Genomic DNA, 15,871 nt, shown 5'->3' on the forward strand with positions numbered 1-15,871 from the left:
TGCTGAAATGATGTCCTGTCAGTAAAACATCCTAGAACCTTAAAAGTCTGAGTACTTAAAAAAATCCTGGAAACACAAAGATTATCAAGGATACATGAATAGACATAAAGCAAATACATGCCAGGAAGGTTATACCTCTATCAGGGAATTGGGATTTTCATGGTATCTCATATTTGTGAGTGGTATCTTCTTCACAGAAGCTTGTCTATGAAGCTTATTGGGACATAGTACTCACACTATAAATTTCTGCTCTCATAGCTAAGAATGAACAGAGGATTTCTTTTTATTACAAACACTCCTCTTCAGCTGTGTGTGCTGTCTGCACCTGCAATATGGGACGGCAGTTGAGGAAACATGATTCATTGTATTTTGCCTCTCTGTTAGCCAAAGTGCTAGATTATCCCACAATTCCTTGAGAATTTTAGCAAACAGGATCACACTTGTTCAAGCTTAAATCATTTACCTAATTAAATACTTGGAAAGAATAAATAACAGCAACTAACAGTTCCCCAATCCTGCCAGAGGGCAGTGAATTACTTAATTTGTGCTCTCTGCTTGAGATGGACATCAAAAATCCTGGAGAGCTCTTTTAGGAATATCTTATAACATATGCAAGGAGAGATGTGTAGAAGCTTTTCTTCCCTTCCTCCCTCCCTTCCTTCCAACCTTTCCTCCCTCCCTCCCTTCCAACCTTTCCTCCCTCCCTTCCAACCTTTCCTCCCTCCCTTCCAACCTTTCCTCCCTCCCTCCCTCTCTCCCTCCTTCCCTTCCTCCCTCTATCCTCTCTTCCTCCCTTCCTTCCTTCCTGAAATATTATTTGAGCAAGGTACATACAGGCAGAAATACCATATTTTATAAGAATACAGAAAGAACTGCATGGAATCAAATTCCGGTTGACTTGCCGATATAAGTCAACATATTTTGATTGTTCCTTTTAAAGGGTTTCTTCATGCCTTGTGAAAAACAAGTTGGAGATCACCTGCTAACAGTGATAAGGGTAGCAAGGATGTTTGATGTTGGTTAAGTGGGGATGTATGGAATATTTGTTCTGCAATTTTATCAAATAAATATTGAACAATGTGCAAGCCATATGGGAGGTCTAGTTATGGTGTGGGATCTTCAATTCATAGTAGTGCTAATTTGTTAATTTAGATGATTTTCTCTAGCTATGTTCAGCTGCCCAGAAGGCAAAAAAAGTCAGAAGAACAAGAGAAAATTATTAAATAATGGACCATATAATTGAACTCAGGGAAAAAAGTGAAGACGAAATAGAAAAATAATAAGGAAAAAGTATCAAGATGGTTAAAACATTAAGTGGGATTAGTTTGGTCAAGTGAGCTAGAAGGACAGAGAACACGATACATAAATTAGTGACTTGGGAAATAAAACAATGTTAGGCCCTGGAATTAAGGGCATAGAGGAATTTGCTCATAATATTTTATACAGCAGAAGAAAATGATGTAGAGGGAGGTAGGAATAGATATGAAGGTCAGAACCCAGGAAGCTAAGGAGCATTGTACAATGATAGCATATTAAAGAACAGGCTGCCAGCCTAGGCTGTGAGCATGGGTGGGTGGAGACAATGCGGAGTGTGTTAATAATGGTTCTCAGATGCAAATAATAGAACTTACTTGGGTTAGCTTGAACAGAAAAGGATTTAGTGAAGAACCAGTGAACTACAGTTAGATCCTATACAACTAAGAAACATACAGGCAGGAACAACTCAGGAGAAACATACAGCTAATGACATCACTAGTGTCACTGTCCATGCTCAGAACTTCTGATGCTAGTGACTGGAAGATAAAAAGAATAAAATAATCAGTTACCTTGAACAACTGGATGCCTCTGTGATGCTGGTTGCTCTGTGGAAGAAGGCTCTCGTGCTAGTTGTTCTGTGGAAGAAGCTCCTGCGTCATGTTGATCACTTCCAATCTGAGAACAATGCAGATGTGTCTGTGCTGAGAAACATATGTCACATGCAGAATCCTAGCTTCCCAGAGCTCTTTCAGCTTTCCAGCCCCCATAGTACATTAGATAAGGTGAGAATCAGTGCTAAGAGTGAATCTGCCATATCTGTCCCAGAATAGTTTATAATTGAATATTAATTGATAGAAAAATAAATGAGACTCATGATGAAGTTAGAGTCAAATGGAAAGAACTCTTTGCTTCCCAGCTTTTTGTATGGTTGGCCAGACAGCAGTGGTCACATGACAAAAGATTCAGTGTAGTGTATGTGCTCAGTTTTGACTTTTCAACTATGGACACTGCCAGTTCAAGAGATGGAAGTCTCTGTTTATATATATGAAGTATGGCCTCTTTTCTTTCTCTTTTTTATGTGGGGCATAAAGAATTATATGCATCACCTTGTATAAGAATTGACCATAGTTTTAAATATAACAAATAAAACTAAACAATTTTAAAGGAAATCATAGGAATATGTTACCACGGCCTTAGGTTAGGCAATTGTTTCACATATTTGACACATGTATAAGTTATGAAAGAAAAAAATACACAAATTGTACATCATCAAATTAAAAGATTTTGTAATTAAAAGGACATCATCAAAAAAGTGAAAAGATTTAGTTGTTAATTTAGGTGTCAATTTGACTGCATTAAGGAATACCTAGAGACTTGCAAAGAGTTATTTCTGGGTGGGTCTGTGAGGGTATTTTAGAGGAGATTGGCATATCAGTAACTGGACTGAGTAGGGAAGATCTACCCTCAATGTCAGCAGGAACCATCCAATCAGCTCGAGACCCAGATAAAACAAAAAAGGCAGCAGAAAGGTGAATTCAATCTCTCTCTCTCACACACACACACCTGCTCTGCCCCATCAGTGCCCTTCCTCCATGGAATGACACAGCAAGAAGGCCCTCACCAGATGCCGTCTTCTCGATCTTGAACTTTCCAGGCCCTAGAACCATAAACCGATTCATTTCTGTTCATTGTAAATTACCCAGTCTCAATATTCTGTGATAGCAGCACAAAACAGAATAAGACAAATGATAACCCACAAATGTGTGTGAAATACTTTAAAATCATATTTTTGATAAGGAACTTGTATTTATATATGAGCAATTCTCAAATTAAACAATAAAATATGCATAATATAAAACCAATTTCTAAATGGGTTAAGGATTTGAATAGACATTTCTCTAAAGAGGATATACAAGTGGCCAATAAGCACATGAAAAGTTGCTCAACATCATTAGTCCATAGGAAAATATAAATCAAAACCACAGTGAAATGTAACTTCTTATCCACAATGGTAGCTAAATCTTAGACAGACCATAAAAAGTATTATGAAGTGTATAGAGGAATGAGAACCCTTATACAATCCTGATGGGATAGTAAAATAGTGCAGTCACTTTGGGAAACAGTTTAGCAGTCCCTCAAAATGATAAATTATAAAGTCACTATATAATATGATGATTCTACTCATAGGTAGACTAGAGAGAAGTAAAGTCGTAAGTCCACACACAAAAATGTACACAGATGTCCATGTCAGCTTTATCCATAAGAATCAAAATGTAGAAACAACCCAAAGGTCCGTCAATGGAAAATAAAATGTGGACTACCTGTGCAATTGGATTTTACCTGGCAATAAAAAGGAATTAAATATTTACACATGCTATGTAACATGGATTAACTTTGAAAGTATTATTCTTAGAGAAAGAAGCCAGTTAAGGGAGACCCCATATTATATGACTACATTTATATAAAATGTCCACAGTAGTCAAATTCATGGTGATGAAAATTCAATTAGTAGTTACTGAGGGCTATGGAAAGGTGGGAATGTGAAATGATTACTAATGGGTAGAGAATTTCCTTTTGTTGTGATAAAAATATTTTAAAATTAGATCATGCTGATGATTGCACAATCCTGGGAATATAATAAAAGCCACTGAAATGCACACTTTAAAATATGTTTAAAGTATAAATATGAAGCTATTATTAATATTAATATGTTTGTACATGTATATATTACACATATGGAATTTATATACATATAAGATACACATATATAAATATATACACATATATACATGCACACACATGTTAATAACATGTATGTTACCTACGTTTGTCAAATATATAATATATATTACACATATGTGATATTGTATATATATATTTCACATGCTCAGTTAACATACACTTACACTCCCCTAATGTGAACTAACAAAATACTAGATTCCCTGATAATTTTGGACATCCTTTGTTTCCATACTCTTTCTGCTTTGGTACTATCTTTGTGTAATTACAAATTCTCAATTCTGTCTTTATAATCTTTCTCCTGGACCCCTGCCCTTTACTTTCTTCTTAGTCTGCATTTGATTCTTCTATTTTCTACTTGTTGACTTCTGCTGTAGAACTTTCAATAATTGACCCACAGTCAGGTGTGATGGCCCACAGCTGTAATCCCAACAGTTTGGGAGGCTGAGGCAGGTGGATCTGTTAAGTCTAGAAGTTTGAGACTAGCCTGGGAAACATAGAGGAGACCTCATCTCTACAAAGAAAAAAAAATCTTAGCCAGTTGTGGTGGGCACGTACCTGTGGTCCCAGCTACTAGGGAGGCTGAGGTGGGTGGATCGTTTGAGCCTGGGAGGTAGAGGTGCAGTAAGAAATGATCGCACCACTGCACTCCAGTATGGGTGGCAGAGCAAGAATCTGTCTCAAAAAAAGAAAACAAAAAACACAAGTAATTGACCCATTAGCTTAGGACCACCTGTGTGTTGTAACTTACTCTAATGTTCTCTGTAGTATCTGCATCTTTGCCAGCTATTTTGTCTGACATTCTGGTATCAGGAACCTCCCACTTATAATAGCAACTATCACTCTCTAAAAATTGTTTCCAATGACCACTATGTTTAATGAGGAAACTGCATCTCAGTCTGTTCAGAGAGGGAAGAAATACATGTCAAAAATTACATGTCTGTGCATATCGATGCCATACCCTTCAATTTACAGGAGGGTTCTCACATCACCGTCATGCCACAGATTTTAAGGAATTGGAAACTGTTTCCTCAAGATCCATTTCCCTTATACAGATACAGATTCAATACACTGCTGTCATGCAGGGTGTCAATCTGTATGAAGATCTGTATATGTGATCATTATAATATCTTAGTATGGGAAGGTTGATAACTGAGCAGTCCCTTCTGCATTTTCCTTTGAGGATATTTCATGAACATTTTTGGCTCTCCTTGCCTTTACATTTGACATACTTGCACAGATGATTTGTGGAATACAGCTCTTAGTGATTCTGCCTTGAGGATGAAGGATCTACTGCCAGGGCAACATGGGAATGATGCAGTTCATGACACATTTTTGAGTAGGCATCTCAAGATGAATGCCCCAAACTACTGAATATTATTAGTCTGTGGGAGACACAGCTTATGACATTCTCTGCTATTCATTACTATAGAAAGAGTCACTTCCAAAGAGGAAGAAATAAAAAGCAACATTGATGCATTGCCAGTTGACATCACCAGAGTGAGCATGTTGTGAGGTAGAATGGAAATATGTGTACTTTGGTGTTCAAGAGACATGCAGGTACTCCTTCTGCATGTACTGGGCAAGAGTACAACCACTGCCTAGATACGACATTTCAGGAGTAACAGGGGAATCTGTGAGATTCAGCCTTGTGCTATCACTGAGACTGATTCTTCAGTCAGGCTAGCAAGGGTTTAATAGCTGGCCACATTGCCTATATTTTGAGCTCATGCAGATTTTCATCACAGTGATTTTAGCTGTGTTGCATAGGTTTACAACTTTGAATTTTTTCAACAATTTTAGCTCTTGAAAAACTTGTTATAATCATTAATATTTCTTTTGTTTCAGAGACACAAGACCATCACACAATTAAATGTATTCAAAAGTTCCTGTAGCTTGCCAGGTACCTTAACCTCCACTTTTTTTTTTTGCTTATCATTTTTATTAATGAGATTGCTTAAAAAGGAGTTTGTCTTTAAAAAGCAATATGTTTTGCTGCTGCCACATGACAGAATTTAGAATCAGGCTGCCTCTGTATTGTGCAAATACCAGATCTGCCACATATTAACTGTATGTCCTTGGGCAAGATAATCTTTTTGCCTAACTTGATGCTTTCCTTATCTGAAAAATTACAGAGAAGGAGAATAATGGTTCTTAATAAGATTGTTAGGGTGTTAACTCGATTACTAATGTAAAGAGCATTTATTAAAGTATGTAATAAGTGTTCATTATAATTATCTTGCCTATTATTAGTGTATTGGCCTTTATATTTGATTTCTCTAGTGATTTTGGATCTTCCTTTTGGACTGTGGTACAAATCTTTCCCACTAACTCTTCCCACATTGGATTTCCTATGATGGTCCTTATTCAGTTCTAGAGAACCAACCCTCAGCTCCAATCTATGGATTATCTTGCAAATTCCTAGCGAGAACTAAGGGGGAAGGCACAACATTATTAGGTAGAGAAAGCAGGAGAGGTTTTTGGACTCATACTATTATATGTAAGTACTATTCTAAGCACAGGAAACACACAGCATCCACCAGGGGGTGCTTGTCTTGTAAAGATTGGTTAATTTTTGTCCAGCTCAGTCAGGGAAGATCCTTAAGAGACTAAAGTTGAACAGACACTAAAATGAATGTGTTCTTGAATATGACGTGGAATTTTGTGCTTGGTGCTCACTTGCCTGGACATAAAACTATTTTTGCAGCCTGAAGTCACATAATGAAGTTTTAATAGAGGCATTAGAATGGCATGAATACTCCATATAAGAGAAATATTTAACCATCCTCTCCTTTCAGCTCTACTTCCCCAACACACTAGCTCCTAAACACACACACACACACACACACACACTAACCTGGCCCATGAAACCCTACTTATTTATGTATATGATTTATTTTGTATGCTGAAAACTGTGATGTTTAGGACCCACTGTAACTTCCTATTTGGTCTCATTGAGTCAGAAGCTGGATGGTGCCTTTATTCCAAACAGAACCACATAATGCCATCCTGAATTTCATAAATACATCCTTCATATTTTATTATTTCATTAGTCACTTGAATTCTCTACATAACCTGTAGCAAGTTCTTTTGATTATTTATAAGGTACACTGTACTAATAAGATATATAGACCTGTGGGCTTTTGCCCTGATGGCACAGATGGAAAAGTAGTTTCAGTGACTAGATTAGGAAGAACCTATCACTTTGTTCCTGATAAATATTTATTAAAGACAAGCATTTTACAAAATTTAGAAAATTAAACTAACCCTGTTTTAGTGGGTTGCTTAAACAATTTTTTATAAGAATGTATGGATTTGAAATGCTTTTAAAATCTTATTTCATTAATATAATTACCATTCAAAATTAAGTTACACAGAGTATCTCAATTTGTTGCTCATGGGATATGATCTCTCTTAATTTAAAATTACATTATACTCAGGAAAGCTTCAAACTATCAGGTTAGCTTGTTTGGCAGATTGTTAGATGAATTCTCTAATTCACTGAAACATCTATTACAATTTTCAAAAGAATTGACTATAATGAATTAGAGAGCTAATCTTAATAATTTATCACTCAAATGAGGTCATCACAGCTAGTGGAATATTCAAGACTATCAGCCCATTTCTAACATTTTCTTTATATGGAAAAATATATTTTACATTATGTTCTATCATATTTTTAATGGATTATAAAATATACTAAAGAGCTGCTGTATTATAAAATAAAAATTACTCATAATCAGCCTGTTGTAAATTACTTGTATGAAATTATTAATTATAATCTTGGTAAATAGTTAATATGAGAGTGTGATGCATTGATAAACAGGGAACAATGGTATACTCAAGTTCTAAAATTTTAAGCATTTATTAGAAAATCCAGAGACAATTACAAACTACATTTGTTCACTGTGGGTATATTTCATTTAAAATAACAATAGTGACTGTTAATATATTTTTAAATAGTAGTATAAATATTTAACTGAAGTTTGTTAACTTTTTAAATTCTCAAATATAACTGAAGTTTATAAAGAAATATTGGTCCAGATTTGCTTTTTTTGAATTTGAGAGATTTATAGTGAAACCTAGGAGACTAAGTTACAAAATGGCATGTTACTGAAACATTCACAATGAAGAGAAAATGGCCAAACAAACAACAATAAAAAATAAAACTAATCTTGATTTAAGCTAGACTAATATACTTCAAGCTCCGTGTCTTGGGAATCAGCACTGATTCATCAGAAAGGTTAGATTGCTCTGTCAGTTTGGACCAAAGCTTACACATTATTTTCTGCTGTTGTTCTTTAGAACTCCTGTCTTTTTACAAATGCTGACATGTGCTTGTGTCCTGACACTCTTTCCTGATAAAATGTGCATCCTATGTCCTGTACAGTACAGTCTTTTTGTGTTTAGACTAGTCCCACTCTTTCTTTTTTTTTTTTTAATTTCCCTCATTCTCTACAGAAATTCATTCTACCTCCCCACTGGGAACACAGCCTGCCCCAAGTATCAGCCAGGAACCAGGCACTGTTATGCACCCAAGAATAGCCTTTAAACTCTTGTCTCAATACATTTTAATCTGCGTTGCTTCTATATACAATGTTTTCCTAAACTGCTTGCCAATCAGAATGGTACATATTATGTATCCCAAAATCCAATCTATATAGTTTTGTACAGTCTGAATTTACTGTGCTTTTTTTCTTTTTTCAGATAGCCCTCATTCAGTGTGTTTTAGTTCCTTATATTTCATGATGTTTTGGTCATAAGCTTATGTTTGTTAAGCATCCAGATGAGAGCTGAGCTCTGGGTGGCTCCTTGATTATAGTCAGAGGACATGGCTAAGCTGTACCTAGACTCCTAACCCACAAAAACTGTGGGATGATATATGTGTTTGTTTAAGCAACAATAGAAAAATGATACAATTAGCTTATCTTAACTCATATAAAATGTAAATATAAACAATTTAATGGAACAGAATTGTAGGCGAAGGAGCTGAGTCACACAGATATAAGAAAATTTGGATCTTCAAATTATGTCAAAGAATAAACAATTCAGTAAGCAGTTTCAGAAAATAATATCCATTTGAAGAAAATTTATACTATATTCATACTTAATATTGTATAGAATATAAATAAGGTGGATTAAATATCTAAATGTAAAAATTACAAAACATTTTTACATGTATGCATTTAATACATTCATATATAATGTGGGAGAAATCACAAAATGAGATTTTTATAATATTGTGATGATTGATGCATTATTAAGATATGAAAAGGATGTTACATCTGACAATAATTAAAACTAATATGCATAAGCATATATTTCATTAATGCTTTGGTGGAAAAAGCATTCTTTTTATTTTTAACCTTTAATTTTGAGGTAATTACTGCATCACATACAGTTATAAGAAATAATAGAGAGAAGTCCAGTATACCCTTCACCTGGTTTCCCATTGGTAACATATTTCTTTTTTTTTTTTCTGTTTTTTTTATTTTTTTATTTTATTTATGTATTTATTATAATTATACTTTAAGTTTTAGGGTACATGTGTGCAATGTGCAGGTTAGTTACATATGTATACGTGTGCCATGCTGGTGCACTACACCCACTAACTCGTCATCTAGCATTATGTATATCTCCCAATGCTATCCCTCCCTCCTCCCCACATCCCACAACAGTCCCCAGAGTGTGATGTTCCCCTTCCTGTGTCCATGTGTTCTCATTGTTCAATTCCCACCTATGAGTGAGAATATGTGGTGTTTGGTTTTTTGTTCTTGCGATAGTTTACTGAGAATGATGATTTCCAATTTCATCCATGTCCCTACAAAGGACATGAACTCCTCATTTTTTATGGCTGCATAGTATTCCATGGTGTATATGTGCCACATTTTCTTAATCCAGCCTCGGATTGTTGGACATTTGGGTTGGTTCCAAGTCTTTCCTATTGTGAATAATGCCGCAGTAAACATACGTCTGCATGTGTCTTTATAGCAGCATGATTTATAGTCTTTTTGGTATATACCCAGTAATGTGATCGCTGGGTCAAATGGTATTTCTAGTACTAGATCCCTGAGGAATCGCCACACTGACTTCCACAATGGATGAACTAGTTTACAGTCCTACCAACAGTGTAAAAGTGTTCCTATTTATCCACATCCTCTCCAGCACCTGTTGTTTCTTGACTTTTTAATGATTGCCATTCTAACTGTTGTGAGATGGTATCTCATTGTGGTTTTGATTTGCATTTCTCTGATGGCCAGTGATGGTGAGCATTTTTTCATGTGTTTTTTGGCTGCATAAATGTCTTCTTTTGAGAAGTGTCTGTTCATGTCCTTTGCCACTTTTTGATGGGGTTGTTTGTTTTTTTCTTGTAAATTTGTTTGAGTTCATTGTAGGTTCTGGATATTAGCCCTTTGTCAGATGAGTAGGTTGCGAAAATTTTCTCTCATTTTGTAGGTTGCCTGTTCACTCTGATGGTAGTTTCTTTTGCTGTGCAGAAGCTCTTGAGTTTAATTAGATCCCATTTGTCAATTTTGGCTTTTGTTGCCATTACTTTTGGTGTTTTAGACATGAAGTCCTTGCCCATGCCTATGTCCTGAATGGTAATGCCTAGGTTTTCTTCTAGGGTTTTTATGGTTTTAGGTCTAACATTTAAGTCTTTAATCCATCTTGAATTGATGTTTGTATAAGGTGTAAGGAAGGGATCCATTTTCAGCTTTCTACATATGGCTAGCCAGTTTTCCCAGCACCATTTATTAAATAGGGAATCCTTTCCCCATTGCTTGTTTTTCTCAGGTTTCTCAAAGATCAGATAGTTGTAGATATGTGGTGTTATGTCTGAGGGCTCTGTTCTGTTCCATTAATCTATATCTCTGTTTTGGTACCAGTACCATGCTGTTTTCTTTTTTTTTTATTTTTTATTATTATTATTATTATTATTATACTTTAGGTTTTATGGTACATGTGCGCAATGTGCAGGTAAGTTACATATGTATACATGTGCCATGCTGGTGCGCTGCACCCACCAACTCATCATCTAGCATTAGGTATATCTCCCAATGCTATCCTTCCCCCCTCCCCCCACCCCACAACAGTCCCCGAAGTGTGATGTTCCCCTTCCTGTGTCCATGTGTTCTCATTGTTCAAATCCCACCTATGAGTGAGAATATGCGGTGTTTGGTTTTTTGTTCTTGCGATAGTTTACTGAGAATGATGATTTCCAATTTCATCCATGTCCCTACAAAGGACGTGAACTCATCATTTTTTATGGCTGCATAGTATTCCATGGTGTATATGTGCCACATTTTCTTGATCCAGTCTATCATTGTTGGACATTTGGGTTGGTTCCAAGTCTTTGCTATTGTGAATAATGCGGCAATAAACATACGTGTGCATGTGTCTTTATAGCAGCATGATTTATAGTCCTTTGGGTATATACCCAGTAATGGGATGGCTGGGTCAAAAGGAATTTCTAGTTCTAGATCCCTGAGGAATCGCCACACTGACTTCCACAAGGGTTGAACTAGTTTACAGTCCCACCAACAGTGTAAAAGTGTTCCTATTTCTCCACATCCTCTCCAGCACCTGTTGTTTCCTGACTTTTTAATGATCGCCATTCTAACTGGTGTGAGATGGTATCTCATTGTGGTTTTGATTTGCATTTCTCTGATGGCCAGTGATGGTGAGCATTTTTTCATGTGTTTTTTGGCTGCATAAATGTCTTCTTTTGAGAAGTGTCTGTTCATGTCCTTCGCCCACTTTTTGATGGGGTTGTTTGTTTTTTTCTTGTAAATTTGTTGGAGTTCATTGTAGATTCTGGATATTAGCCCTTTGTCAGATGAGTAGGTTGCGAAAATGTTCTCCCATTTTGTAGGTTGCCTGTTCACTCTGATGGTAGTTTCTTTTGCTGTGCAGAAGCTCTTTAGTTTAATTAGATCCCATTTGTCAATTTTGGCTTTTGTTGCCATTGCTTTTGGTGTTTTAGACATGAAGTCCTTGCCCATGCCTATGTCCTGAATGGTAATGCCTAGGTTTTCTTCTAGGGTTTTTATGGTTTTAGGTCTAACGTTTAAGTCTTTAATCCATCTTGAATTGATTTTTGTATAAGGTGTAAGGAAGGGATCCAGTTTCAGCTTTCTACATATGGCTGGCCAGTTTTCCCAGCACCATTTATTAAATAGGGAATCCTTTCCCCATTTCTTGTTTTTGTCAGGTTTGTCAAAGATCAGATACTTGTAGATATGTGGCATTATTTCTGACGGCTCTGTTCTGTTCCGTTGATCTATATCTCTGTTTTGGTACCAGTACCATGCTGTTTTGGTTACTGTAGCCTTGTAGTCTAGTTTGAAGTCAGGTAGTGTGATGCCTCCAGCTTTGTTCTTTTGGCTTAGGATTGACTTGGCGATGCGGGCTCTTTTTTGGTTCCATAAGAACTTTAAAGTAGTTTTTTCCAATTCTGTGAAGAAAGTCATTGGTAGCTTGATGAGGATGGCATTGAATCTGTAAATTACCTTGGGAAGGATGGCCATTTTCATGATATTGATTCTTCCTACCCATGAGCATGGAATGTTCTTCCATTTGTTTGTATCCTCTTTTATTTCCTTGAGCAGTGGTTTGTAGTTCTCCTTGAAGAGGTCTTTCACATCCCTTGTAAGTTGGATTCCTAGGTATTTTATTCTCTTTGAAGCAATTGTGAATGGGAGTTCACTCATGATTTGGCTCTCTGTTTGTCTGTTATTGATGTATAAGAATGCTTGTGATTTTTGTGCATTGATTTTGTATCCTGAGACTTTGCTGAAGTTGCTTATCAGCTTAAGGAGATTTTGGGCTGAGACAATGGGGTTTTCTAGATATACTATCATGTCATCTGCAAACAGGGACAATTTGACTTCCTCTTTTCCTAATTGAATACCCTTGATTTCCTTCTCCTGCCTAATTACCCTGGCCAGAACTTCCAACACTATGTTGAATAGAAGTGGTGAGAGAGGGCATCCCTGTCTTGTGCCAGTTTTCAAAGGGAATGCTTCCAGTTTTTGCACATTCAGTATGATATTGGCTGTGGGTTTGTCATAAATAGCTCTTATTATTTTGAGATACGTCCCATCAATTCCTAATTTATTGAGAGTTTTTAGCATGAAGGGTTGTTGAATTTTGTCAAAGGCCTTTTCTGCATCTGTTGAGATAATCATGTGGTTTTTGTCTTTGGTTCTGTTTATATGCTGGATTACATTTATTGATTTGCGTATATTGAACCAGCCTTGCATCCCAGGGATGAAGCCCCCTTGATCATGGTGCATAAGCTTTTTGATGTGCTGCTGGATTCTGTTTGCCAGTATTTTATTGAGGATTTTTGCATCAATGTTCATCAAGGATATTGGTCTAAAATTCTCTTTTTTTGTTGTGTCTCTGCCAGGCTTTGGTATCAGGATGATGCTGGCCTCATAAAATGAGTTAGGGAGGATTCCCTCTTTTTCTATTGATAGGAATAGTTTCAGAAGGAATGGTACCAGCTCCTCCTTGTACCTCTGGTAGAATTTGGCTGTGAACCCATCTAGTCCTGGACTTTTTTTGGTTGGTAAGCTATTGATTATTGCCACAATTTCAGCTCCTGTTATTGGTCTATTCAGAGATTCAACTTCTTCCTGGTTTAGTCTTGGGAGGGTGTATGTGTTGAGGAATTTATCCATTTCTTCTAGATTTTCTAGTTTATTTGTGTAGAGGTGTTTATAGTATTCTCTGATGGTAGTTTGTATTTCTGTGGGATCGGTGGTGATATCCCCTTTATCATTTTTTATTGCATCTATTTGATTCTTCTCTCTTTTTTTCTTTATTAATCTTGCTAGCAGTCTATCAATTTTGTTGATCCTTTCAAAAAACCAGCTCCTGGATTCATTTATTTTTTGAAGGGTTTTTTGTGTCTCTATTTCCTTCAGTTCTGCTCTGATTTTAGTTATTTCTTGCCTTCTGCTAGCTTTTGAATGTGTTTGCTCTTGCTTTTCTAGTTCTTTTAATTGTGATGTTAGGGTGTCAATTTTGGATCTTTCCTGCTTTCTCTTGTGGGCATTTAGTGCTATAAATTTCCCTCTACACACTGCTTTGAATGCATCCCACAGATTCTGGTATGTTGTGTCTTGGTTCTCGTTGGTTTCAAAGAACATCTTTATTTCTGCCTTCATTTCGTTATGTACCCAGTAGTCATTCAGGAGCAGGTTGTTCAGTTTCCATGTAGTTGAGCGGTTTTGAGTGAGATTCTTAATCCTGAGTTCTAGCTTCATTGCACTGTGATCTGAGAGACAGTTTGTTATAATTTCTGTTCTTTTATATTTATTGAGGAGAGCTTTACTTCCAAGTATATGGTCAATTTTGGAATAGGTGTGGTGTGGTGCTGAAAAAAATGTGTATTCTGTTGATTTGGGGTGGAGAGTTCTGTAGATGTCTATTAGGTCCGCTTGGTGCAGAGCTGAGTTCAATTCCTGGGTATCCTTGTTGACTTTCTGTCTCGTTGATCTGTCTAATGTTGACAGTGGGGTGTTAAAGTCTCCCATTATTAATGTGTGGGAGTCTAAGTCTCTTTGTAGGTCACTCAGGACTTGCTTTATGAATCTGGGTGCTCCTGTATTGGGTGCATATATATTTAGGATAGTTAGCTCTTCTTGTTGAATTAATCCCTTTACCATTATGTAATGGCCTTCTTTGTCTCTTTTGATCTTTGTTGGTTTAAAGTCTGTTTTATCAGAGACTAGGATTGCAACCCCTGCCTTTTTTTGTTTTCCATTTGCTTGGTAGATCTTCCTCCATCCTTTTATTTTGAGCCTATGTGTGTCTCTGCACATGAGATGGGTTTCCTGAATACAGCACACTGATGGGTCTTGAGTCTTTATCCAATTTGCCAGTCTGTGTCTTTTAATTGGAGCATTTAGTCCATTTACATTTAAAGTTAATATTGTTATGTGTGAATTTGATGCTGTCATTATGATGTTAGCTGGATATTTTGCTCGTTAGTTGATGCAGTCTCTTCCTAGTCTCGATGGTCTTTACATTTCGGTATGATTTTGCAGTGGCTGGTACCGGTTGTGCCTTTCCATGTTTAGCGCTTCCTTCATGAGCTCTTTTAGGGCAGGCCTGGTGGTGACAAAATCTCTCAGCATTTGCTTGTCTGTAAAGTATTTTATTTCTCCTTCACTTATGAAGCTTAGTTTGGCAGGATATGAAATTCTGGGTTGAAAATTCTTTTCTTTAAGAATGTTGAATATTGGCCCCCACTCTCTTCTGGCTTGTAGGGTTTCTACCGAGAGATCCGCTGTTAGTCTGATGGGCTTCCCTTTGATGGTAAGCCGACCTTTCTCTCTGGCTGCCCTTAACATTTTTTCCTTCATTTCAACTTTGGTGAATCTGACAATTATGTGTCTTGGAGTTGCTCTTCTCGAGGAGTATCTTTGTGGCGTTCTCTGTATTTCCTGAATCTGAATGTTGGCCTGCCTTGCTAGATTGGGGAAGTTCTCCTGGATAATATCCTGCAGAGTGTTTTCCAACTTGTTTCCATTCTCCCCGTCACTTTCAGGTACACCAATCAGACGTAGATTTGGTCTTTTCACATAGTCCCACATTTCTTGGAGGCTTTGCTCGTTTCTTTTTATTCTTTTTTCTCTAAACTTCCCTTCTCGATTCATTTCATTCATTTCATCTTCCAGGGCTGATACCCTTTCTTCCATTTGATCGCATCGGCTCCTGAGGCTTCTGCATTCTTCACGTAGTTCTCGAGCCTTGGTTTTCAGCTCCATCAGCTCCTTTAAGCACTTGTCTGTATTGGTTATTCTAGTTATACATTCTTCTAAATTTTTTTCAAAGTTTTCAACTTCTTTGCCTTTGGTTTGAA

General features: G+C 36.7%; 1 long non-coding RNA gene across 6 annotated transcripts in view; it reads left to right on the top strand.

Moving 5' to 3' along the window:
- Positions 1–15,871, top strand: part of LOC134761277 (uncharacterized) — a 137,405-nt gene that overhangs the window by 20,787 nt on the left and 100,747 nt on the right. For 5 of the 6 annotated variants that reach the window (XR_010139707.1, XR_010139708.1, XR_010139706.1 and 2 more), the window contains exon 3: positions 5,845–5,899. The exons of the other annotated variant lie outside the window; for it this stretch is intronic. This is a non-coding gene — a long non-coding RNA (uncharacterized LOC134761277). The remainder of the gene's footprint in view (positions 1–5,844; positions 5,900–15,871) is intronic. 6 annotated transcript variants of the gene reach the window in all.

Source organism: Pongo abelii, chromosome 3 (assembly GCF_028885655.2).
Source record: "Pongo abelii isolate AG06213 chromosome 3, NHGRI_mPonAbe1-v2.0_pri, whole genome shotgun sequence".
Lineage (NCBI taxonomy): Eukaryota > Metazoa > Chordata > Mammalia > Primates > Hominidae > Pongo > Pongo abelii.